Raw genomic sequence first — 26,003 nt, forward strand, 5'->3', positions numbered from 1 at the left:
CAGTGCCCCACGAGTATGCCGATCTGAGGGAGGCCTTCAGCAAGAGACGGGCCACCACTCTTCCTCCCCATCGTCCGTATGGCTGTCTTTCTCTCTGCCCCTGAGACTACAGCCATGGAGGAGTACATCCGGGGGGGGCTCACCTCAGGTTTCATCCGCCCCTCCACCTCCCCGGTGGGAGCAGGTTTTTTCTTGGTGGGTAAGAAAGATGGTGGTCTGCGTCCCTGCATTGATTACCGTGGTCTTAACAAGATCACGGTCAAGAATCGCTACCCCATTCCTCTCATGTCCACATCTTTCGAGCAATTGCAAGGCGCCACCATCTTCACCAAACTCGATCTTCGAAACGCATACAATCTCGTCCGTGTCCGCAAGGGGGATGAGTGGAAGACCGCCTTCAACACACCCACCGGCCATTATGAATACCTGGTCATGCCTTTTGGCTTGGCCAATGCTCCCGCTGTCTTCCAAGCCTTTGTAAACGACCTCCTCCGTGAGTTTCTCAACCACTCCGTGTTAGTCTACATCGATGACATCCTCATCTTCTCCAGGACCCTTCCCGAACACATACAGCATGTGAGACAGGTCCTTCACCATCTGCTCGCCAATGGCCTCTTGGTGAATCTGGAGAAGAGTGAGTTCCATGCCCCCACCGTTCAGTTCCTGGGGTTTGTCATCACCGAGGGTCACGCCCAGATGGATCCTGCCAAGACCGAAGCTGACCGTGACTGGCCAACACTCACCTCGGTCAAACAGGTGCAGCGCTTCCTCGGGTTTGCCAACTTTTACAGACAATTCATTCAGAGTTTTAGCACTGTGGCTGCTCCTCTCACCGCCCTCACTAGGACATCCACAGCCCGCTTTGTCTGGACTGCTGAGGCTGATGGGGCATTCAGGGCTCTCAAGATGCGGTTCACCACTGCCCCTGTCCTGGCCACACCAGAGCCTACCCAACCCTTCGTTGTGGAGGTGGATGCTTCCAATGTGGGAGTGGGAGCCGTTCTGTCCCAAAGGACTCACGACAAGAAGCTCCATCCATGTGCCTTCTTCTCCCGTCGCCTCACCCCAGCGGAGCGGAACTATGACATAGGGAACCGAGAGCTACTGGCAGTCAAACTGGCGCTGGAGGAGTGGCGGCACTGGCTGAAGGGGGCCCAACACCCATTTATCGTCTGGACTGACCACAAGAACCTGACATACATTCAGGACGCCAAACTCCTCAACTCCCGTCAAGCCCGATGGGCCCTCTTTTTCAATCGGTTCACCTTCATCCTGTCATACCGTCCCAGGTCCAAGAACCTCAAGCCCGACGCTCTCTCCAGACAGTTCGACCCTCCTGAGCTGGTTGAGCTCCCCGAGCCCATTCTCCAGAGCTCCCGCATCCTGGCTCCGGTCAGCTGGGGAATCGAGATGCAGGTCCGGCAGGCCCAAAGGAGGGAGGCGGATCCCCGCAACGGCCCCCCGGGTCTCCTGTTTTTCCCGAAGGCTGTCCGGTCACAAGTCCTGCAATGGGGGCATTCATCCCGCCTTACTGGCCACCCGGGGATCTCCAGGACCCTCAAGTTCCTCCGCAGGCGTTAATGGTGGCCTACCATGGAGCAGGACGTCCGGTCCTTCGTCGCTGCCTGCACCCTCTGCACCCAGAACAAGAACCCCCGGTCACGTCCCATGGGGCTGCTGCATCCCCTTCCCATCCCCAGTCGGCCCTGGTCACACCTCTCAGTGGACTTCATCACCAGCCTTCCACTGTCTCGGGGCCACACCGTCATCTTCGTCGTTGTCGACCGGTTCTCCAAGCCCTGCCACTTTATTCCTCTGCCCAAGATCCCCTCAGCTCTGGAAACTGCTGAACTCATGGTGCAGCACGTTTTCAGGGTGTTTGGCCTGCCCCTAGACGTTGTGTCGGACTGCGGTCAGCAGTTTGCATCCCGGTTCTGGAAAGCGTTCCACCAGCTCCTCGGCGCCTCCGTCAGCCTGTCCTCCAGTTTCCACCCCCAATCCAACGGCCAGACGGAGCGGGTCAACCAGGACCTTGAGACCACCCTGAGGTGCCTCGTGTCCTCCAACCCCTGCCTCCTGGAGCGACCGTCTAGTGTGTGCGGAATACGCTCACAACACTCGCTGCGCTGCTCTTCCACCGGCATGTCCCCGTTTGAGTGCCAGTTGGGTACATTCCTCCTCTTTCAGGGTCAGGAGGTGGAGGTGGGAGTGCCATCAGCCCAGCGGTTCGTCCAGCGTTGCCGACGGACCTGGCAGAGGGCTCGTCAGGCGCTGCTGAGGGCATCCCGGCAGCAGCGGATCCAGGCCAACCGACGGCGCAGACCAGCGCCTATGCTCCGTCCGGGCCAGAGGGTCTGGCTGTCCACCAGGGACCTTCCATTGCGGGTGGAGTCACGCAAGCTCGCGCCACGGTATGTTGGGCCCTTCAAGATCGTACCGTCTTCTGTTCCCCAGGTCCATGAAGATAAACCCCACCTTCCACGTGTCTCGGCTCCGACCGGTGGTCACCAGCACCTTGGCGCCCATCACGAGGCCTCCTCTCGCGCCTCGCATCATTGACGGTTGGCCCGCCTACATGGTCCGCGGCTCCTGGACTCCCGCCGGGTCCGCGGGGCCCTGTAATATCTGGTGGACTGGGAGGGCTACGGTCCGGAGGAGCGCTCCTGGGTTCTGGCCCGGGATGTCCTGGACACCTCCCTGGTCCGGTATTTCCGCCGTCGCCACCCGGCACTTCCTGGGGCACGTCGTTCCTGGACGAGGGGGTCCTGTCAGGGGTCGCCCTGGACCTTCCGGCATCTGCCACTAGATGCCGCCAGTACTGCCTTATCAATGTTGCTTTGTTTCAGTTCCTGATTACCCAGCCTCATTAGGTTATATGTTTCACCTGTGTCTCTTTTTGTCTTGCCTATTCATACCCTGTCGTTTGTGTCCTTCGTTGCTCAGTCTTGAGTTTGTCTAGCCTCCTGACAACGCTCTCGTTTCCAGGCCCACAAAATTGTTATTAGTTTTTTTTGTCCGTTTTTGGTACTTGTTTGAAGTAAACCTTTATTTTTGCCACCTCGCCTCTGCCTCATTCTCTGCACCTGGGTTCACTCTGAATAACCTCGTAACATATATCAAACCTCCTGTTCTTAAGCAAAATCATTGAAACAGCTGTTTTTCCAGAGTTGCAATTTTTTGCCACTACACAACTGTTTTGATGTTTTCCAATCAGGATTTCAAGCACACCACAGCACTGAGACTGCTCTTGTTAAGGTCTTCAGTGACATTCATCTAAACACAGATGGTGGCAGAATTTCAGTATTATTACCGGATCTCAGTGCTGCATTTGACACGGTTGAACACAACATATTATTAGAACGACTGGAACACTGGGTGGGACTTTCTGGCACAGTGCTAAACTGGTTTAAATCATACTTAAAGGACAGGGACTACTTTGTGTCTATAGGTAATTACACATCTGAGACAAAAATGACATTCGGAGTTCCCCAAGGCCGCATTCTGGGGCCTCTTCTGTTTAACATCTACATGCTCCCACTGGCTCAGATGATGGAAAACAACGAAATATGTGACCATAATTAAGCAGACAACACACAAATTTACATAACCATATCACCAGGGTAGTATGGTCCAATACAATCACTAAGCAAGTGCATTGAGCAAATCAACGATTGGATGTGCCAGAATTTTCTCCAATTAAACAAAAACAAAACTGAAGTACGTTTTTGGAGCCAAGAAAGAACGCCTAAAAGTTAGCACTTAGATTAAATCGGTAATGTTAAAAAGCACAAACCAAGCCAGAAATCTTGGTGTAGTCATGGACTCAGACCTAAATTTCAGCAGCCACATTAAAACAATTGCAATGTCAGCCTACTATCACCTTAAAAACATATCAAGGAATGAAGGACTTATGTCTCAGCAGAATTTGGAAAACCTTGCATTCATCTTTAGTAGACTAGACTACTGTAACAGTGTCTTCACGTCTCCCTAAAAGATTAATCGGACAGCTGCAGTTGATTCAGAACGCTGCTGCTCGAGCCCTCACTAAGACCGAGAAAGTATAATATACTTTCTTCTATAATACTTTCTTGTATAATACTTTCTTGACAAAGAAAGTATATCTTGTATAATATACTTTCTTGGTCTTAGTGAGAACTCGAGGAGTAACAAAAAAACTGGAGTGATATGATATTATCAAATCATTTTCAGATCTTTACACTGGCTTCCTGTCAAATAATTTGTTTCTAAATACTACTGTTGGTTTATAAAGCACAGAATAGTTTAGGGCCAAAATGCATTTCTGATCTTCTTCTCATTATGAACCATCCAGACCTCTCAGGTCGTCTGAGACAGGTCTGCTTTCTGTCCCTGGAGTCAAAATTAAACATGAAGAAGCAGCGTTACGTTTCTATGCACCACATATCTGGAACAAACCCCCAGAAAACTGCAGATCTGCTGCAACTCTCAACTCTTTTAAGTCAAGGCTAAAGACTTTTATGTTTGCCGACGCCTTTTACTAAACTAAAATATATTAATTTCTTGCACTGCACTGTCACTTTTACTTGATTTCATTGTATTTCTTAACTTTATAATGATTTCTTCCTTTTACAATGTATTTCTTTTGCACTATGCATTATATGTCCTTTAATCGTGTGTTTCTTAGCACTTTGTCTTAATGCTTTTTATGTTTTACGTAAAGCACTTTGAATTGCCTTGTTGTTGAAATGTGCTATACAAATAACCTACCGTTGCCTTGCCTTGCCGATGAAATTAGGGAAATACACCTTACAGCATCTCAAAAGCCGAGTTATTTCATAATTATTTCTTGCGTCTCTATATAAAACATTCCAAGGTAAAACTTCAGTTCGATTGGTTAACGCAGAGATTTTTTAATTTTTAAGCAGATATTATGATACGCTGTGATATTGCTTGAAATATCCCATGACTATGGTGATGGTAACTTATTTTCTAGCAAGCTCTAGCTCTAGCAGGCACTTGCTAAACACACAGTGGGCAAATTAAGAAACAAGCACAATGCAATCTCTCGATTGAGCAACATGAGATAGGAGGGCAGTGGGAGGGCAGTGGATGCAGGGGCAATTGGCATCTGTTAACAGATTGTTAGAGGAGGGGTCATATAAAAGCACTCTGTCGGGTGAGGAAGGAGGGGGGATTAAGATTGAGGTTGTTGAAAAGCTTTTGACATTTTATAGTGTGTGTGTGAAACAACTAAGTTAAATTAGATGGGGGGGGGGGTGTATAGCAGGTAGTAATGGAAACCAGAAGGACCGACCCAGGCTTCTCAAGGACAAAGCAGAGATTAACGGCCGCCAGCGCTTGGAGCAAAGCACTTTCCCAGCACACCCAACACACTCACACACACACTTGCTTATACACTTCCGAAGATTAAATATCTTGCTTTGGGTCTTTTGAGTCTACACTGAATGTGGGTATAAGGCCTTGTGTATCTGCAAGAGAACTTCCCCTTATTAATATTAGAGTTCTACGGCTGCTTGAAGAGTAGTGCTGAAAGGTTAAACTCTTTTTTGAGACTCAGTTCTTGACCAGTCACTCTGTGAAAAGAGTAGTTCAATTTGATTCAGATGGTGGAACGCATGGTGAGCGAGGGAGGTATTCCGGTGAACGGTGTACGAGAGTTTTGGTTTGGCTCTGAGTTGAGAATGGAATTCTCACAGGAATTCTCGTGAGTCTCAATATGTTCCACTGTCAAAACGTGGCCAACTGGCTTCAGGCACTTTGCTGATCTCAATACAGACTGAAAGGTTTTGAACATTCAGCAAATTGCCAACTTTTGTCAGTTGTAATTCTTACTAAAAACTAAAAACTTAAAACTAAAACTGAAATTGTATTGCTGGATATAATAAGATCGGTTGGTAAAACTAAATATCAGTCAAGATGGATGTATGAAAATTTCATATATATATATATATATATATATAATTTTTGGCTTCTTCTGTATATTTGGCAATTTTTATTTTATTTTTAATTTTTAATTTTTAATTTGTTACCTTTTAAGCTGTTTTATGCTAACTGTCTATAGAGAAACACACCTGATGAAAAAAACAATTCTGAAAGCAAATATTTAAATAAAAATACAATTATTTGTTTCCTTATCATTCCATATTTCATAAATTCATAATTTCATCAGTCATTTATTTCCTAACGAGAATGGTGTTTCATTTATTCCAAGAACCAGCGACTTTTATTAGTGCAAATGGTGGCTGTGCAGTGGCTACAGTTAATCCAAAATGCAGCTGCACGCGTTCTCACTGGGACAAAAAAGTTTGAACACATCACACCTGTTCTTAGATTTCTACATTGGCTCCCTCCTAAAACTGGGATTGAATTTATGATTCTTCTACTTGTATATAAAGCTCTAAATGGCCTTTCACCTCAGTATATAAAATAAATGCTCATTATACACAAACCAGCAAGAACTCTCAGGCCAACAGGCAGTGGTCTTTTAACCATCCCTCATACCAACTCTCAAGCAGGGGAGGCTGCCTTCTGTATTTATGCCCCAAGAAAATGGAACACCCTGCCGAGGACCTGAGAGACGCCCCCACACTGAATACTTTTAAAAGCAGGTTAGACTGGATGCTAGACGGGAGCATGCTGTGATCTTGCGAGAAGACGGGAGCGGAAGGGAGTAGCGAGTGGAGACCCAACATGGAGGCGCCCTGCTAGACTGACTGCAGCTCCATCTCAGACAAAATAACAAAGCAAATTCCAAATAATATTTATATATATAAATATAAAAAGGGAACCAAAAGTGGAGGACTTCGAGGATTATATCGACGACCAGGACCGCAATAACCATGCGAAAAGGAAGAAGACCGACTCAGCAGCGGACACAGACGATCTCATCGGGGTGCTGTAGAGGTGAGTGTCTTGGATGAGATTAACAAGAAGCTGGACATGCTTGGTCCACTTCTCTGAGACATCACCGAAAAAAATTAAATACAATTATTGTTCCTTCCACCGGGTTCATCGACTGGGACACCGCGTGGGGAACCGTCCTCGCTCCATCATTGCCAAGTTTGAACACTTCAAGCACAAGGAGCTGGTTAAAAGCAAAGGACGGGAGCTGAAAGCAACCACGCTCGGTATGAACGATCAATTCCCCCGGGAGAGCAACAACCGATGGAAGATGCTGTATCCCATCCTGACGGAGAACCGGCAGAAGGGTAAACGCGTATCAATGGTTGTTGATAATCTATATATAGACTCCTCCACCACACCTAGTTTATTGTGATCATTATGTATGTATTCTTGTAATTCTGTGTCAGGATTTACAATATCGCTCACTCTCATTTCACCCTCCTAATTCCCCCTCCCTACTTCTCTCATCATCTCACCTCCCTAATCCCTCTCTCCTCACTTCTCCTATCACTCTCACTCTATTATGTCTCTCACTTTATGTATGTCTAATCCGTAAATGTTCTATGTTTATCTTTGTCTACTTGTCAATTGTTTGTGTAGTTATGTATCCCGACAAACTTCCTGCAATACTATGACACTGAAAAGGGATGTAAAGGAGGAAATCTCAGACTTATCTATGGGAAAGCATGGAAACGGTAGTATAGCTATTGCCTTTGGATGCACTGATCCATCACTCTCTAACTAACTTCAATGACACCCATTAAGTTTGTTTGTTGGAATGTATGAGGCTTGGGCTCACCTGCTAAACGTACAAAATCCTAACTCACCTCACCAGGATGAACCCCAGCTTCTGTCTATTGCAAGAAACCCACCTTACTGCATCTAAGCACCTCAAACTCAAAGCTAAATGGGTTTATGAGATGTTTTCCGCATCATACAACAAAAAAAAAAGAGGCGTCTCTATATTGATCAATAAAAGTATCCCATATCAAAATAAAACCACAATATCAGACCCAGAAGGGCGTTACATAATGATTAATGGGATTTTAGGTTACATCAAATTAACTATAGTTAATATTTATGGCCCCAATGAGGATGACCCAAATTTCTTTCACAATATATTTTCAAAACTCTGAGCATTCTCTGAATCAACTACCATATTGGGAGGAGACTTCAACACAGTACTGGATCCTGTTGTCTCACCGGGCTGCCGGGGTACCTGCCCTCTGGTGTCAGGGTTCGCCTGGGTCCTACCAGCATCAGCCACTAGATGCCGCCAGTACTGCCTTTTCAAGGTTGCTCTGCTTCACCTATTTCTGTTCCTGATTACCCTGCCTCATTAGGTGATATGTTTCACCTGTGTCTCGTTTGGTCGTCCCTATTTAGACCCTGTCGTTTGTGTCCTCGGGCGCTCAGTCTTGAGTTTGTCTAACCTCATGACAACACTCTTGTTCCAAGCTCCCGAGACTTCTTATTTGTTTTTGCCCAGTTTTTGTACTTGTTTTGAGTAAACCTCTATTTTTGCCACCTCGCCTCTGCCTTGTTCTCTGCACCTGGGTTCACTCAGCACACCCCCTAACAGCAAGACTGAGCCACAACATGGACCCAGCAGAGAGCCAGCCTCCAGAGGTGGAGAGCCTGCGGGTGGCCTTGACGAACCAAGGGGCTGCGATTGGCCGACACGAGCGGCTTCTCCAACAAGTCCTGGACAACCTGCAGTCGCTCGCCCAGGCCGTCCAGCAGAGCCAGGCACAGGCTCCACCTATGGCCCCTGCGCCAGCGCTGCCTCCCATGGACCCGCGTCCTCCAGAGCACCGCGAACCACGACTGCCGGCGCCAGAGAGGTACGACGGTAACCCAGGGGGCTGTCGTGGCTTTCTGACACAATGCTCCCTGGCTTTCGAGCTCCAGCCGTCACAGTTCCCCACCCAGCGCTCACAGGTGGCATACGTGGTCACGCTACTCACCGGCAAAGCACTCTCCTGGGCCACAGCCATCTGGAATCGGCAAACCCCGGCCTGCTCCAGCTACCAGGCTTTTGCCGGAGAGATGCGCCGAGTGTTCGACCACTCAGTCAGTGGGAGGGAGGCGTCGACACGGCTACTCCGGCTCCGCCAGGGGGGACAGAGCATGGCGGACTACGCCATCGCATTCCGCACCCTCGCCGTGGCGTCTGGATGGAACAGCGAGGCACTCATCGCGGCCTTCCAGGAGGGCCTCAATGAGGGGGTCAAGGACGAGCTGGCATCCCGGGAGGCGCAGGAGGACCTGGACACGCTCATCGATGCAGCGATTCGGGTGGACAACCGCCTCCGGGAGAGACAAAGGGAACGCGTTTTCCCCGCTTCACCAACACCAGCGCGCAGAGCGGCTCTGGGGACGAGGCCTCCCGAGCATCTCCTGGCTATCCCGAGCTCGCCTCCAGCATCAAGGGAGGAGCCGATGCAAGTAGGCAGCACACGGCTCTCTCGGTCCGAACGTGACCAGCGGATGAGAGAGCGCTGCTGCTTGTACTGTGGGATCCCGGGGCATTTCCGTTCTTCCTGCCCTGAGCTCTCGGGAAAAGCCAACTCTCGTCCAGGGTAGGGAGAACTGCGACGAGGCCAACCTTCTCTCCCGAGCTCGAGGCGACCAGGGTCCTGCTGGCTGCCTCCCTCGCCTGGGGAGATCAACATCACTCCCTCCAAGCTATGGTGGATTCCGGCGCTGCAGGAAGCTTCCTGGATGTAGGGCTAGCAAAAGCCCTAAAGCTCCCTCTGGCACCTCTAGAGCATCCTCTCACGGTGACAGCCCTGGATGGAAGACCACTGGGTTCCGGTAGCGTGTGCCATCTCACCGCCCCCCTTTGGCTGTCACTGGAGGGAAAACATTCAGAGGTAATCCAGCTCCACCTCATCCACTCTCCTGAGTTTCCACTGGTCCTGGGCTACCCATGGCTAGCCCGTCACAACCCACATCTGGACTGGGCCTCCGGGCGTCTCACCGAATGGGGCCCTGCCTGCCACACCACCTGTCTTCGTTCTAGTCCGTCTTCTCACCCTCTCGAGTCTCCAGTCCGTGTCCAAGCTCGGGCCCCTTCCCAAGCCCCTGCCCACTCCGGAGTTCCTGTCCGTGTCCTGGCTCCAGTCCGTATTCAAGGTCCCATCCATCCCGAGTTTTCACGAGTGCCCCACGAGTATGCCGATCTGAGGGAGGTCTTCAGCAAGAGACGGGCCACCACGCTTCCTCCCCATCGGTCCTATGACTGCGCCATCGACCTTCTGCCTGGCACCTGCCCTCCTCGAGGACGTCTCTTCTCTCTCTCTGCCCCTGAGACTACAGCCATGGAGGAGTACATCCGGGGGGCGCTCACCTCAGGGTTCATCCGCCCTTCTACCTCCCCGGCGGGCGCAGGGTTTTTCTTCGTGGGTAAGAAGGATGGCGGCCTGCGTCCCTGCATTGATTACCGTGGTCTGAACAAGATCACGGTCAAGAATCGCTACCCCCTTCCTCTCATGTCCACATCTTTCGAGCAACTGCAAGGCACCACCATCTTCACCAAACTCGATCTTCGAAACGCAAACAATCTCGTCCGCTTCCGCGAGGGGGATGAGTGGAAGACCGCCTTCAACACACCTACCGGCCATTATGAATACCTGGTCATGCCTTTTGGATTGGCCAATGCTCCCGCTGTCTTCCAGGCCTTTGTAAACGACGTTCTCCGTGAGTTTCTCAACCGCTCCGTGTTCGTCTACATCGATGACATCCTCATCTTCTCCAGGACCCTTCCCGAACACATACAGCATGTGAGACAGGTCCTTCACCGCCTGCTCGCCAATGGCCTCTATGTGAAGCTGGAGAAGAGTGAGTTCCACGCCTCCACCGTTCAGTTCCTGGGGTTCGTCATCACCGAGGGTCACGTCCAGATGGATCCTGCCAAGACCGAGGCCGTCCAGGACTGGCCACCACCCACCTCGGTCAAACAGGTGCAGCGCTTCGTCGGGTTTGCCAATTTTTACAGGCGATTCATTCGGGGTTTTAGCACGGTGGCAGCTCCCCTCACCGCCCTCACTAGGACATCCACAGCCCGCTTCACCTGGACTGCGGAGGCTGAGGGGGCGTTCAGGGCTCTCAAGATGCGGTTCACCGCTGCCCCTGTCCTGGCCACACCAGAGCCTACCCTACCCTTCGTGGTGGAGGTGGATGCTTCCGATGTGGGAGTGGGGGCCGTTTTGTCCCAAAGGACTCACGACAGGAAGCTCCATCCATGTGCTTTCTTCTCCCGTCGCCTCACCCCAGCGCAACGGAACTATGACATAGGGAACCGGGAGCTACTGGCAGTCAAACTGGCGTTGGAGGAGTGGCGGCACTGGGGGCCCAACACCCATTTGTCGTCTGGACCGACCACAAGAACCTGACATACATTCAAGAGGCCAAACGCCTCAACTCCCGTCAAGCCCGATGGGCCTTGTTCTTCAATCGGTTCAACTTCATCCTGTCGTATCGTCCCGGGTCCAAGAACCTCAAGCCCGACGCTCTCTCCAGACAGTTTGACCCTCCTGAGCTGGTTGAACTCCCCGAGCCCATTCTCCAGAGCTCCTGCATCTTGGCTCCGGTCCGCTGGGGAATCGAGACGCAGGTCCGGCAGGCCCAAAGGAGGGAGGCGGATCCCGGCAACGGGCCCCCGGGTCACCTGTTTGTCCCGAAGGCTGTCCGATCACAAGTCCTGCAATGGGGGCATTCATCCCGCCTCACTGGCCACCAGGGGATCTCCAGGACCCTCGAGTTCCTCCGCAGGCGTTTCTGGTGGCCTACCATGGAGCAGGACGTCCGGTCCTTCGTCGCTGCCTGCACCATCTGCACCCAGAACAAGAACCCCCGGTCACGTCCCATGGGGCTGCTGCATCCCCTTCCCATCCCCAGTCGGCCCTGGTCACACCTCTCAGTGGACTTCATCACCGGCCTTCCACCGTCTCGGGGCCACACTGTCATCTTTGTCGTTGTAGACCGGTTCTCCAAGGCTTGCCGTTTTATTCCTCTGCCCAAGCTCCCCTCAGCTCAGAGGCCTCCTCCGGCGCCTCGCATCATCGACGGTCAGCCCGCCTACACGGTCCGCCGGCTCCTGGACTCCCGCCGGGTCCGCGGGGCCCTGCAATACCTGGTGGACTGGGAGGGTTACGGGCCGGAGGAGCGCTCCTGGGTTCCGGCCCGGGATATCCTGGACCCCTCTCTGATCCAGGATTTCCGCCGTCGCCACCCGACACTCCCGGGAGGAACGTCGGGAGCCGTTCCTAGAGGGGGGGGTCCTGTCAGGGTTCGCCCGGGTCCTACCAGCATCAGCCACTAGATGCCGCCAGTACTGCCTTTTCAAGGTTGCTCTGCTTCACCTATTTCTGTTCCTGATTACCCTGCCTCATTAGATGATATGTTTCACCTGTGTCTCGTTTGGTCGTCCCTATTTAGACCCTGTCGTTTGTGTCCTCGGGCGCTCAGTCTTGAGTTTGTCTAACCTCATGACAACACTCTTGTTCCAAGCTCCCGAGACTTCTTATTTGTTTTTGCCCAGTTTTTGTACTTGTTTTGAGTAAACCTCTATTTTTGCCACCTCGCCTCTGCCTTGTTCTCTGCACCTGGGTTCACTCAGCACACCTCCTAACATCTGGTGCATTCGGTGCGCGGGGCGCTCATCGCTGGGGGGTCGGTGCTGACCCCTGTTCTGTAGTCCGCATGCTCGGTGACTGAGGGCTGACCAGTGGCATGATGGGGGCGCGGATCTGCCTGACATGGCGGAGGCGAATGGCGGTGCCTGCACCCTTGGCTGATCACTGTAGGTTTTCTGCCATGAGGTACGGGAGGCGGGTGCACTGGGGCACGGTTGGGTCTGGGGGGTTGCTGCGCCCCTGGATCGATCCAGTCGCGACTCACCTATCCTTCTTAGTGCCAAAACTCATACTCAGCACATACACCACACAATAGACCGAGGGCTTTCGGGATAGGCAAGCTATGTGTGTGGGGATGCGATGGACAGCTACCATCTTGCCTGTCACGCTCCTGCCCAAGCGTGATTCTCGTCCATCCCGAAATTTTAATCCCACTCACATTAACTTACAACACATACACTCGCACACCAATCCTACTCCGAACAACACTCCACCGGACCAGGATCTGAAGGGCAGGAGGGGTGCGAGTGATTGGGGTTCGACTTGCCTGAAGGACTCGCACCCCCAACCCTGCAATTTTAACTGCAATGCGTCTTGTGCTGGCACTTGGGGGTTGGTTGTATGTGTGTGCCCCAGCTGCTTGAAAGCACATAATACCGACCTTCTACACCAGGACAAATGGAGATAAGTCATGTACACTCACCAGTGGACATCTTACACAAGCGCGCGCACACACACACACACACAAACACATACAGGCAGTCCCATCACACACCCACACACCACCAACCTGCTTCGAGTGCTCCCCAGCACCCTCCTGGTTGCAATCCTCTCCTTTCCTCCCCCATTTTTCTGCCATAACCATGACAGAAAAAGGCCACGTGACCAGTTGTAGTTTCAGTTTTCCTGGACCTAATTAACTGTTTTTCAATACATGTTGTCATCAAATGTTTATGTTTTTGTGTAAATGTTGTTTGTTTCTGTTTATTTGTCTCACCCGTGGTGATCCCCCTCTTAGAGTAGTGATCAGTTGTTTATAGACCCAAACATGATAAATAGCACAGGGGGGTTGGTGGTTTAAAAAAAAAATAATAATAAAAAAAGCAGGTTAAAAACCTTGCTGTTCACTACAGTCAGTCACTACAATGACTGACGTGTGTGTGCGTGTGTGTGTGTGTGTGTGTGTGTGTGTGTGTGTGTTCTCTATGCTGTGAGATTTGTGTGTGTGCTCTGTATGCTGTGAGATCTGTTTGTTCTGCACTGACTGTTATTATGATTGCACTTGATATATTTTATTTGATTGTATTTCTCTGTAAAGCGCATTGTGTTGCCCTGGTATGAAATGTGCTTTATAAATAAAGTGTGACTTGAGTTAAATCAACTTTAACTTTACTGCTCTGCAAAAAATGGGTCTATGTAAAAAAAAAAAGTAAATTTTCAATAAAGAATTACTTTTTTTAAATTACTTGAAACCAAGGAAAATTACACCCCAAAAAAAGTGACTTATTTAGCTTGAAGATATCCAATAGATTTCTGCATTTTTATTGAGCTAGATAGTTAAAGATACAGTATATCATCAAATAAATCGAAATAAACAGAAGACCAGTGTTGATGCACTGTGGAGCCCAAAAGCAATGGAGTATTTGTTTTCTTTATCGAAGCGTGCTACACGGGGAAGAGTGAGTCTGTGTACCTTTGCCTACGTGAAGGTGAAGGTACACCATGTACCTAACACAAACACCACGTACTTAACACAAACAACATGACACAAGTGTAGGGGTGTGGGGTAAGGTGCTTATGTGGTTGATGGCAGCAGGGTGTTCAAAAGTCTGACAATAAAACAAAAAAAAGAAGCAGAGCTACGTCTGTGGCATGGTGTGACTGCTGGCATTTAAAGTGCGGTGTGCACACTTGTATGTAGATAGGGTTTTTAACAAGCCTCCACTTCTATTAACTTGCATATGGTTGGGAAATCCATCTGTATGTGTGTTAAATCCCATTACTGCCCCACTTCTATGCATGGATCTTTTCTGCTGTCTGTCTCTCCCTGTCTGTCTCGCTCTCTCCGTCTTTCGATTCAATTTCATGAAGCTTTGGGATGCCCGACATGGCGGAGCATGTTTGGCAGCAAATCACATTGAAGGAGAATAGGAATAAATAGTGAAGAGAAATACAAGATGATGACTACATTAAAAAAAGCACCAATGCATTCTGTCTCACCCTCTCTCGCTTTCTCTCTCTCTCTCTCTCTCTCTCTCTCTTTCAATCTGTTCATCTAAAGTGTTTGGCCTAGGCAGCTCATCTGGAATTGTACTCTAATACCAGTTCTCTACTCAGAGCGTACACACACACACACACACACACACACACACTTATAAATCCGAACATACAACCCCAACACACATACATACACACTCACATGCACACAACTCCAACACTCACAGCTCAACAGAACACACGACTCACACACAAACTTTCACAAGCACACAACTCTGACACGCATGCACACACACACACTTACATCCACACACAAACACACTTAAAACAAAACGCAAACACACAAAACACAAACACAAAAAACCTTCTTAGCACACAACCCTAACACACATACATACACACACACACACACTTTCACTAGCACACAACTCTGACGAGCATGTGCACACACACACACACACACACACACACATACACACACACACACACACACACACACACGCTTTCAAGTACACCACTCTGACACACACAAACACACACACACACGCTTCAAGTACACCACTCTGACACACACAAAAACACACACACACACCCACACGATATTATTGGCCAATCTAACCTCTATCGAACCTGTTCAAAAAGTATGACAATTAATTTAATTAGTATAATCATTATTAGAATTCAATGAAATAAAACAAAATCAAATAACTTTACAAAAGCTTATTAAACGTATCAATTTATTCTCAATCAAGAAAACATATTCCCTTCCCATCACTTTTAAACAATAAAATATTGACAGCCAGACTACATCAAACTTGATCCCATTCCGCCCCTGTTCCTCCGTATGCCTATTTGCAGAATATCTCAAACATTTTTAAACAGATTTGCACAAATTGATTCAATTGAATCTTTGAATCTTTGAACAAACCTCAGGTAGTGAGGAGCTTGACTAACAGGGTAGTCATCCAATCATGACAATGCCCAGTGTGCGCACGCATACCGGGTAACATTACACTGACACTTGTTAAATGAACATTGACAACGTTGAACATTTCAGTATTTTATATTTAATATTAGGCCTGTGCGATATGACGATATATATTGTAAGACGATAGAAAAATTCCGGCAAGAATGAAAAGAAATGAAAAGATCGGTCACGACGCAGTAAGTGAGTAAATTGCAGTAAACTGTCGATATCAATTAACATTCACAAAAAATCAGCACCCTGCTATGAAAGAATAGCCCAGCCATCTCAAGTGACGAAGAAATCAAATCCATCAAAGAGGCAAACTTTCGAGAAACAACATTCAAACTGACTGTCTTGGAGCAAAGACGATGATAAACCAGATGTTGCAAAACAAAAGCGGTTATTGCTTTATTAGGTCCCATTGTTTTCCACACCTTTGATACTAACAATTTGCATTCATGAGAAAAGAAAGTGAGCCTCAAGTTATGTTCCATGAACCCCATTTCCCTGTACCTCCGTTTTTTGAGTAACCCTCTGACTTTCTATCACAGTCCCAGTATGAGTTTCTACCCGCCCGTCCTCATCAGACATCCACCCCAGCGTCCCGCCCTTCTCTTGCAACACCTCCTTCTCCCTTCCACCCATCCATCACCTGCCCTCCCTCTTCCTCCTCTCTTCTCATCAGCTGGCTCCTCCTCCCACCTCTGCAGACCGAGCCCACGTGCATTTGTACACCCACCCTCCATTCGCCCGGTTCACACTACCCCTGACACACACACACACACACACACACACACACACACACACACGCCGATTCACCATTCACTGATTCGACCGCTGCCCCTGAAAGCAGACCTTCAATGGATAGTGTTGGGGGTGACACGTTAAGAGAGTGATCTTTGAACTGTTGCACATAGACTTTTGAGTAGCGGGCGTACATCAACTGTGTATTCACTTCTGACCGACGTCGGCCATTTTTTTCCGTCCCTTTGACATTCTCTCTCAAGTGTCACCACGTGTCGCTTCATTAGCTGGTGTGTATAAGGGAGGGAGCAGCCAGCTTGGCATGGTGCCATACAAACTGAAACACACACACACACACGGCATGGGATGTGAAGAAGGACATGCCAAGGGCACCATGATGGATAGTCGCTCTGTTTATATTCTGTTGCATTAGCTGCGTCTGTCGGTGTATGTGTGTATGTGTGTGTGTGTGTGTGTGTGTGTGTGTGTGCGTGCGTGCGTGTGTGTGTGACAAGTTCTAGTCTGTGAATGTTAATTACTCATCTTGCAAACCACTGGCCAGGTCTCATGAGGTCAGTATCAAAATGGGATGCATATGCAAAAAATGTTATCAATATTCTGACGATTTGCTTATTTTAACGTTGATGTAATGACGACTACCGAGGTACATGATGAGCGAATCCACAACGACATCACAGACGAATATTGAATTCCTATCCTTGGAAATAACAGATTAACACCCAAAGGGAGAGATATCTGCTGTTCCTCCAGAAGAGGAACTCGAGGAGAACTCTCCCTATACTCTAAATCTACTCTACCTCTACCCTACCTCTGTTCTAACCTACCTCTACTCTACCTCTACATTACCTCTACCTCTAAATCTTCCCTCTACTCTACCTGTACTCTAAGCTATCTCTACCCTGCCTCTACTCTACTATAACTCCCTCTACTCTACCTGTGTCTACTCTACCTCTATACGACAGGGGACTGATGGGTAAATCCACCTTTTTCAGCAATATCTTGATGATTCAATTATTAAATTTGTCAAAATAAAGACATAATACATGGTTGTATAAGGCGTCGATTTGTGACGTCGAGCACAGGACTATGTATGCACTAAATAAGGTATGAGGAATCCATACCTGTACGAAGCAGTTGAAATTGATACACAAAATGTATTTTTGACATGCATGCATGTGCATGAGACAGTGGGAAAGTGTTGCAGAAGAGAGGTTCCTTGACAGCTGTGCTTTGAGACTGGACAGGTGTGTGGCTGACAGTATGCTGGTAGTGAGGGACACAGAGTACAGGCAGTGTTCAAGGAATGTAAATAAGTCTGGGTCATGAGGGGGCAGGGTTAGATATGTCGGCTGGGACAGGCAACTGAATGGCGATTACAAAACGCGCAGTGATCAATGAAACTTGACAAATTAACCAAATGTGCCGTAAAATAAATTAACAATGCAAAACTCACAACGGAAACATACATTTGTGTTTCTCTCAGTAACTTATAATGAAGGTGTAAGATTTTTAAATTGTTTTGTATAAGGTAGACACTGTTTATCAAAACAGTTATCTTTATTTTTACTTTTTGAATAGTACGTATATTGTCCATATCGTGCATAATATGATGTAATCTAGCTGGTACATGAGGTGTCTTGGAATGTGTGGTGTCCCAAGACAGCCCCATTGTATAAGATAATTACTAAGAGACGTACGGTGCCAGGGGTCCCGAGAGAGAGAGCACATCACCAGGGGTCCCGGTGAAATGTGACCTGTGACCTATGTAGGGGAACCAAATGGTCAATGTTGCCTTTGGGCAAGCATAAAAGAGCCCACCTGAGTTGCATTCGACAGAGAATCCATCCGGCTCGGTTCTCTCCCGGATGTCCTAGGCAAGTCTGGTCTGATGCTGTTCTTTTGTAATAAATCTATTATTTTACTCAAGTCAGCGGCAGCAGTCTCTCCGTCTTCATCAACACATCAAATTCATCAAGAAACTACAAACACTATACAAGTAGAAACATGGTCTCAGTGCAATCTTAACTTCTATGTTATAACTTCAGTAGAAACTGGTCCCGCTACCATTTTGACCGTAGGAAACATATCCTTTCTGGATTTTTGCACTGTGCATTTTATATGCTTTTTTTTTTTCGATTGGTTGACGTAGCATGTTTGGTTTGTGTTGCACATGTGTTTTGTTGCAGTGTGTTTTGTATCTGGCATTTGATTGTCTTCTACATAAGGAAAGCAGACACCCTGAATGGGATGCCAGCCTATCACATGGGGAGCACAACCATTTACTTCGAGGTATAAGCTACCGTTTCCAAATAAATCCGCATGTCTTTTAGAGGGAGAACATTTTGACAACCCCAGGAACATGAGAATTAAACCCAGGTCTTTGTTTCAACATAATGAAAAGCTACCCGCGCTCCCTAGTAAAATAAGAGTAAGAAAATATAAGAAAATTAGAATAAATAAAGTAAATAAGATTCAAGTCCCTTGCTGACGTTTACAGCATTTATTTCTCTATTTGTGCTTTCCTGGATGGAAGGAAACTCACTGGTAATTTCCTCCAATGCAATTTTCCATTGTCAGAGCAGCCAAAAGTTTCACTACTGCAGTCAATGTAAGTCTAGGTTGAGTCTTGGTTAGCAAAAGACGAAAGTACAGTTCCACCAGTTGCTGTTTAATTATTGCATCACTCTTTGTGTAATTACGGTACAATCAACATCAACCCGTTTTAGAGGGAGGATTTCCCAGGTCCTGTGGATGGATATAAAAGGTATGCTTAATTGGTGTGCTAACAGTTAAACTAAATCCCTCAAAGCCCAACATGCATCATGGCATCGATTTTTCCAGATGTTTGACGTTTCATGAAAAATACCTTCAATAGGTTAGTTATAAATGAATAATAAAGTGGGATTATAGAGTGGGATAATTGAGAAATAGTCCACCCATCTTGCAAAACCCAATTGGACCCATGGATGAACAGTTCACTTTACATTCCAGATTAGACAGCATCAAAAGCCTACAATTCTTGTGAGAAAGCTAAATCTAATTCACTTACAGAAATCCCAAGAATGAACACTTCAAAATAAGATAATGGAACAGATTCGCAAAGCAGTCTTATAATCTCAAACACACAAAACATGACTCAATTTATCTCACAAAAGAAAAAAAAAAAGGCTAAAAAGAATTTCATCTTTGCACAGTTCACAAAACATTGTACTCTTAAAATAAAGAAAGACATTGACATTTTTAGCTGTGGGCATTTAAAGTTGTCTTTAAAAGGTGACTTAAAGCAAGAAGAGTGTTTCACAGAGGAGGAGCGTGACAGTAGAGCGCTCTGAACTCGGCTGATTTATTCCTGAACTTTGGAACAGACAAATAGTCTGCATCTTGTGGGTAGAGGGTGCGCACTGGAGCATACTGTGAAATTATATTGACCAATTAAAACCAGCACCATCCCATTCAGAGCTTCTGACAGCTATAGCTTGTACTGGCATCCAATGCAGAGAGATTAAAGAGGGTTGTGGGGGTCGCTGCCCACAGGTAAGGGTTTAGGGAGGGAGACGGAGTCTTTCTGGCCGTGGTGCGTCAACATGGCGAGAGTCTTTATTGTCACTTTAGACAATAAGGTATGCTAGCAACAAGTATAAATAACAAAATGATGATTATTATAATAAAAAAGTGGATAATAATCACCTCGGTTGCAAGAGGAATGGCGTTCCGCTGCTGGGCTGCTGATGACCCCACTGTGAGAAACATTAAGAAATCCCCCTGCCTCGAGTTGGACCAATGGCGCTGATTGTGCCGATTCGAGGCAGCTTGGAAAGGGAACCGTGCTGTACAGCCTGTACTTGACCACGGCCCTTTGTCCGCCACATACCTCCACCGCCCGACTTAGGCTGGGGAGCTGTCCGACCGACAGATGACTCCCTCCCCGACACCCCAGAGCGTGAGAGAACGTCAGCCACGACCATCTGCACCGCCGGCCTATGGACTACCCGGAAGTTAAAGGGCTGGAGAGCCAGGTACCACCTGGTGATCCGGGCCTTTGTGTCCATCGTGCTGTGGAGCCACTGCAGCAAGGCGTGGTCCGAACAGAGGGTGAAAGCTCGTCCCACGAGTTAGTAGCGGAGGGAACCAACTCCTTCTCCACCGTGCTGTACTTCGACCCCCACTCTGCGGCTGAGGTACAGCACCGGATGCTCGGCCCCCTCCACCTCCTGGGACAAGACTGCGCCTAGCCCTCTGTTCAACACGTCATTCTGCAGACAGAAAGGGAGGGTTAACCAGCACTGGCTTCCCACAGAGAGCTATCTTTACCCTCGCAAATGCTTGCTGGCTCTTCTCTGACCACTGGACCGAGTCTGGAGCACCATTACGAGTTAAGTCGGTGAAGGGGCTGGTTAGCTCCCAAACGTAGGGGACAAACCTTCAATAGTAGCTGGCCAGCCCCAAGAACAGCCTCACCTCCTTCTTGGTCTTGGGTCTCGGTCTGTTTGTGACCCAGGCAATAAAGGTGGCTGGAGCGCCGAACAACCTGAATGGAAGTGTGCGAACGTGGTATAAGCCAAACAGCGTGGAGAACGCAGATTTTTCCTTGGACTCCTGATACAAGGAAATCTGTCAGTAGCCCTTGGTTAAATCCAATGTCGTGAAAAAACGAGCCGTACCTAACAGGTCGAGAAGTTCATCAAACCGAGGCATCAGGTAGGCGTCGAACATGGACACCGCATTCACCCTTCCGTAGTCCACGCAGAGACTGTTTGACCTCATAATCGACCTCGCCAACCCGCCGTGTGACCACAAAGGGCCTTTGCCATTTCGCAAGCAATTTAGAGCTAGATGTAGAAAGCAACACTTACACCTTGTCTGCTGGTGCAAATTGTCTGAGTCAAGCACCCCGGTTGTATAAGAGACACTGACGTTCCTCAGCCCGGAGCAAATTCTCCCATGATAACGGCCGAAGCAGCGCATGTTACTTTTCTCTCAGGTCCATAACATACTGTATTTCATTCTTACTGGTGTTAAAACCTTCCTCCCAGTTTTCTTTAAACCGGGGGCTCCTACCAAAGAGGAGTTCAAAGGGAGAAAATCGTGTGGAGGCCTGGGGAACCTCCCGCACCGCAAACAACAGGGGGTACAACCACGTCTCCCAATTATGGCGTCATGAACGAACTTTCGAATCATGTTTTTCAGTGTTCATTAAAAGCGCTCCACCAGGCCGTCGGTCTAAAGATGGTAAACGCTGGTCCGAATTGAGCGGATGCACAGTAACTCACAAAATTCCCGAGGTTTACGTGACATAAAGGTAGTGCCCTGGTCCGTCAGGATTTACTTTGGAATCCCAACTAGGGAGATGACCTGAAACAGCACCTGCGCCACACTTTTGGCCGAAATACTGCGCAGGGGCACTGCTTCTGGGTACCGGGTTGCATAATCCACTAGGACTAACACAAAATGATGCCCGCGGGCACTGCAGTCTAATGGCATGATAAGGTCCATACCGAGTCTTTATAATGGGACCTCGACTGGGGGGAAGCTCAACGGCACTCTTGGCGTAGCTGGAGGGTTGACTAACTGGCACTCAGGATGCGCAGCACACCATTTACGCACATATGCCCAAATGCCTAGCCAATAGAAGCGGGCCATTATCTGCTGTCGTTTCTTCTCATGACTGAGGTGACCGGCCATCGGGTTATGGTGAGTCGCCTGGAAGAGCATTTCCCGGCACCAACAACTGGGTTATCTCCCCTCCTGTCTGAATGTCACGGCTCACTCGATATAACTCGATATAACTTGTCCCTCATCAGCGAAAAATACGGGTGAGTGAGCATGGCATCGATTTTAACTACCCCCTCAAAGGCCCTGCGTAGTGTATTGTCTCACGGCTGCTCCAGCAGAAAATAGGTTATAGGGAACAGGGAAGGTTAAAGTGACTGGGGGAGAGCCTACTTGGGATCCCACCGCCCCTGTCACCGTGCACCACATAACACATTTTCCTACCGACCATGAATGCACTCCCCCAGCCTCTCTCATCAACGCGGCCAATCCGCGGTCATCAACTGTGGCCAATCCATTCCCAAAATCAGGGAATGCGAGGAACTAACAGCAGCCTGTACCCTATGCTTTATTCCCTTGCAACAAATTTCGAGCCGGACCATCCAATACATGTGAATATCCCCATGCACACAACAAACCTCCACCTGTGACGCCTCCACCAAAGCTTTGGGTCAAACAAGGCATTGCTGGACCATCGAATGCGAATGGCCGAGTCCAGCAAAGCCTGATGTCTACCGCCATGTAGCCTTACCGGTACTTGGTAGGACCCTTTCTGACCGGGGAAGGGATCCGGAGGGCCGGCGACCCGGACCACCTGGCCAAGTTCCATCCCAGGACAGTTGTTGCGGTTGTGGCCGGGCCGCCCGCAGACGTCTGCGCAGCTCCATGACTCCCCGCCGCAGCACCGCCCTGGGAGCTGAGGGGGGACAGAGAGGGGACAGCACGGGAAGGGGAGGGAGCGTCTTGCAGCATCACAGCACTTGGGGAATCCCGCATAGGTCCTGGGGTCGGACATAGCGCCCCCCCAGACCTTGTCTCCAGAGCACCTTGATGGACTGGGGACCCGGTGAATCCCGTGTGGGTCCTGGGGAGGGACATAGCGCCCCCCCGGACACTCTCCTCTGAGGCACCGCGATGAGACCTGGCGAATCCCGCGTGGGACCTGGGGTTGGACGGGGGTCTGGTCCTCTGGCCTGTACCTGGTCGGTGGCGGCGGGCCGGTGGCCGGTTGCAGCGTGCTCCAGGGAGCTCACGCTGGCGAGGACATGCCCCTTCTGGCAGCGGATGTAGTCCTGCTCCTCCTCCAGGTCCACGAGGCATTTCTTCAGCCAGCGGATCGGCTCCCGGGCTCCTTTCGCTCAGCGCCCTGCCCCTCCCAGGTCCCATGTTGAGCGTCTTTCTGGCTGTGGTGCACCAACACGGCGAGAGTCTTTATTGTCACTTTAAACAATAAGTTATGCTGGCCACAAGTATAAATAACAAAATGATGATTATTATAATAATGAGGTGGGTAATAATTATCTCGGGCCCGCATGATGCTGATTGGTCCCACTAGAGGCAGCTTGGCGTCCGCGGGAAAGGGAACCGTGCTATTGTCCGCAGCTGGTGCTTGACCATGCCCCTTTGTCCACCACAATAATATTCACAATTTATTTATACTATTTTAACATATACCCTTAAAGGTACAATTAATAACTGCAAACAATAAGCCTGAGATCTCAGCAGTCATCAAGGTATGTATGGGTTTTTTTTGGACATCTCGCCAGGATTCTGGCTTTTTGAATCAGCTGTAACTTTCAGTGGCCGACTTAAGCAGACCTGGCCTGTGTGTATAAAACATCCAAAGAACACAGCTATGAATTGTGCCGAAAGTTTGACGGGGAATAAAAATATAGCTACCTCTTCCTTCACTAACTTTAAGCAAGGAGTATGATCTGTCTTTTTTGAAAGACAGATCCTGTTCCAATAGACTCTTTGGATAATGAATGATGTTGCAGTTTTATGACAGCCAAGGCTGCGAAATTAAAGTCTTTCTATGGTTTTTATTTGGAATGTATCCATCTTCGTCTTTGATGAAACAAGAATCTTAATGCCTTCCATGACACCTACAACTCCAGGAAAACCAGCAATTTGCATAAATGCATTTTGATTTCAACATAACTTCTTCACATTGGGTAGTGGGGAAATGAACCAATCTGTCTATCATCGTCAACACTGTAGGGGCAATCAAAGTTTGATTGATGATTCTTCAAATTGTTTGCTGTGATGGACCGGAATCACTGTTGCACATCTTCCCCGTTGCCCAAAAACCTAAAGGTACAATAGTTTTGGTTTCTGCAGTAAAGGATCAATTGATCTTCTCGTATTATGAAGTTATCACTTCCTGATTGGTCACAAAAATGATTCCATCGCTATCCAAACACTATCTTATTAATTTGATTTTTGTTTCCTATGAATCGCTCTACCCCAGAATTTGTTTGCTTGACTGTGCCTGAACGCCATCTGTTGGGAACTCCTAAGGAGTAAGCACAGCACTTGAAGTCTCTTAATTTTGCTGGATATAGTTGTCATTTCCTGAATTGAGAAAGTTGATAAAAATGCTTTTACTCCTCTTTCTAACACTAGGACCAATTTTGCATCACTGTGACAGGTTTTGGCCGGTTAGGAAGTCCTACACCCTGAGCTTAATAAACAGTCCTGGTGTGAACAAATGCATCTAATTCTGTGTAGTTCCAACAACTAGATAAAATAGACGTCATGTCATGTTGGATGGAAAGGCTGTCTTAATGCCGTCTTACACTTTGTATACAATTTTTCAGCTAGCTTTGAGAAAATACTCTATGCCTTTAATTATCACTTAAAAATGTTTTAAAAGGTCACTTATAAATAGCCTATTCCCCTCCCCCACCATTCCACATTATTTAAACTATCCAGCTACACTGTGGTATCAAAAGTGTATCATGGAATCAACCCATAGGGAATTCTCGTCACAATAACCATAGTGAATTGTGACCACAAAATTGTGTCTACAATTCCGTCATCTAATTGAATTGACATTGGATATGAGTGATGAATGCTGATAGGCGATAAGCAACAATATCAATTTGTCTTCCTAAGTCCTAACTTAGAGTGTCTTTCTATTTCCCTCCAAGTCTTTTCCTTATTGATTTGGAGGCCCCAGGCAAAGACCAATGTGAGGCCCTTCTCCATTTTGCACAAGGTGAACAAATACTATTTGGAGGCATCTCTTTTCAGTTAACAAACCCACACAACTAAAGGATGGACCCAAATGATAACTCTAACTATTCCAACTTCAAATGACCTTTGGTCGGTTGGAAGAAGACAATACGGCAAGAAAAATATTGTACTGTGAGTATATAATTTTTAATTCTTTCAAGACAAAAGTATAGTACACGTTTTTGATAAAGCATTTGAACATCCACAATTCTCTCGGAGCAAAAGTCTGAAGTCCACAACTGAGTGTGTGTGTGTGTGTGTGTGTGTGTGTGTGTGTGTGGGTGTGTGTGTGTGTGTGTGTGTGTGTGTGTGTGTGTGTGTGTGTGTATGTGTGTGTGTGTGTGTGTGTATGTGTTTGTGTGTGTGTGTGTAGTGGCGCAGGTTTTGTTTGGACATTGTGGCGGACACATTAAGCAGGGAGTGTGAGGGTTGTCCACCAGAATGTCCCCAAGCGGGGCATCAAACACTTAATTTCCTGCATTCTTGTTAATTTTTATGCGCCAATTTGTGGCCTTTCTGCAACAATGCATGGTGGAAATGTATTTACTTATGTAAAAGAAAACACAAAATTACGGCACTAGGTGACAATTTAAAATCTAATGGAATATGGCTCGAAGACATTCTGTATTGCTTTAAAATATTTATTCTCCTGTAGATCAACTTTTCTCATTTAAAATGATCCCTGAGTCCACACACATATAGGCGTGATTTACTCTTCTGTCCCT

Source organism: Zeus faber, assembly GCF_960531495.2.
Source record: "Zeus faber genome assembly, chromosome: 9".
In the NCBI taxonomy this organism is placed as follows: domain Eukaryota; kingdom Metazoa; phylum Chordata; class Actinopteri; order Zeiformes; family Zeidae; genus Zeus; species Zeus faber.